Here is a 1,953-nt window from a genome sequence, read left to right on the forward strand (position 1 = left end):
AACCAAAATATAATTTAAGAAATTTTTAGATGTGTAGTAGAAAAAATAATTATGTAAAACAACAGGTAAGCAAGTAAAAGTCATAAGGCAACTGGTACTTCCTTCCGAGATTATTTGTTATAAGGGTTTGTAATGTAGTTTGGGACCCAGAAAATTAGAAGTTCACAATGTACGTGCAGCAACCTGTGGGCATATTCTGAGCTGCACAAATTTGGGGATAATCTGCCTGCTAAACTGTAGCTGCCTGCTAAGGGGTTTATCCAATAGAAAAAAGTCAAGGAGGTGTTCTAGAATCATAAGTAAAGGGAAGGTGGGGTCGCTGCAACTTGCCCCATGCAGTACTGAATAAACGTCATGACGCTAACGAGCGTCTGTGGATTTATTTCTGTTTAAGAAATTAAGTGAAGAAGTTGTAATGTGGGTGTACTTGGTCACACTCACCTAGCTCCAGTACTCAGAAATGATTTCACATCGTTATGCAAATTTAATGTATATTGTATCCATACTGAATTGTTTTTTTTTTTAATATAGCGAGGACAATATGTTTACGTTTGATAACGTTTTTGTTGATAACTTGAAGACAGAGAGTTTAGGAAAGTTAGTCATGAGATACGTGTCTTGTTCCCTCTAAGGGCACGCATTTCTTTTGTTAACAAAATGAATTAATTGCATTTTAATTAATAGCTAAAAAGGCAACAGTCTAGATTATTTTTTTTAACATAAGGCTAAACAAGGTGAGTAATAAAACAGAATTACCTATATTTAAGAATGCCAAAGAAACAAGAACTCGCTTGTACAGAAAGTCCGGGAATAATTTTAATATTAAGAACAAAATTAATATTTCTGATGGTAATCCCGTTCCCCCAGTCTTGAATTTACACCAGTATTGCGCAGATTTCATGAGTGGAAACTAGCCACTTTTCTCAAAACGTTTAGTAGATTTAATCAGATTTCTAGTCTGTATGTTTGAAAAAGATCGAAGGGTTTGAGCATGCTTTGAAATGAAAATGGCTAGACCGTCGATCATACTTGGAGAGATGCATTTCCACCAACTCATGTCTGTCCAACAGCTATAGGCTACATATTCAACAGGTAATCCCGCCTTGCTTCAAGTTTTGCAGCAAGTTGTGTTTAGACCCCCACCATACCTCAGAACCTCTCAGAGCAAGTAATCTGGACAAAGCCATAAACAACAGGGGGAAAAAGGCCCCAAAAATAGGGACAATTTTAAATATTGCTCTTACAAATGTAGACATATCATAGAATAACATGTTTTGCATTAACAATAAATAGCATGAATTTCCTGAAGGGTATGACGTCTGAAATTGAGATGTCTGTCAATATTTCCTTACTTTAATCCTCAATGATTTGTCAAAGATTGGCCAGAAAACAAAATTTTATGAGGAACAGACCAAAAAATATGAGGCAAAAATCTGGATAGTTAAGAGGTATGACCCCCACCAACACTACAGTCTATATATGTTTACTTATTTTCTGGGTAAGCCTTGGTAAGCTTAAGAAATTTATGTTTGTTACTATTCCTGCCTTTACAGGAAAAAAATATAGTAGAAGTTGTCTGTACTTGCATCTTAGCCACCCTGTGATTTTTCAGTGTAGAAGCATTGCTATGGTTTCACTTGTGAGCAGTTTTGTATTATAATTGTGATATGGCTAGACTGTCTACCCTGGATCACTCTTTTGAGACCTATAATCCATTTTTTGCTGTTAAACACAACAGAAAACAGCTGAAGGTTTGTACTATAGACCTGTTTGTAATGGTCTGTTCAGCCAGTCTTCTTATGTTTAGAGACCTGTTCAGCATACCTCACAAGTGTACCTCATTACGAGGAACGTACCTCATTTGGGGTCTTAAAAATTTCATGTTCCTCAAAATTCCTCAGTGTTCCACACTGAAAGACTATGTCACACATTCAGTGTTAGGAATTTTTTTAA

At 35.9% G+C, this 1,953-nt stretch overlaps 1 protein-coding gene across 1 annotated transcript in view; it reads right to left on the bottom strand.

The window, feature by feature from the left end:
* The window catches only part of MXRA5 (matrix remodeling associated 5), a 417,732-nt gene extending 417,453 nt beyond the window's left edge, over window positions 1-279 (bottom strand). Inside the window, exon 1 of the mRNA XM_044072449.1 lies at window positions 1-279. This exon is cut by the window's left edge and continues 369 nt beyond it. The gene's annotated coding sequence lies outside the window, so the exon portion shown is untranslated.
* Window positions 280-1,953: the final 1,674 nt, after the last annotated feature.

This window comes from Protopterus annectens, chromosome 5.part0 (genome assembly GCF_019279795.1).
Source record: "Protopterus annectens isolate FY-2018-M chromosome 5.part0, PAN1.0, whole genome shotgun sequence".
NCBI lineage: Eukaryota > Metazoa > Chordata > Ceratodontiformes > Protopteridae > Protopterus > Protopterus annectens.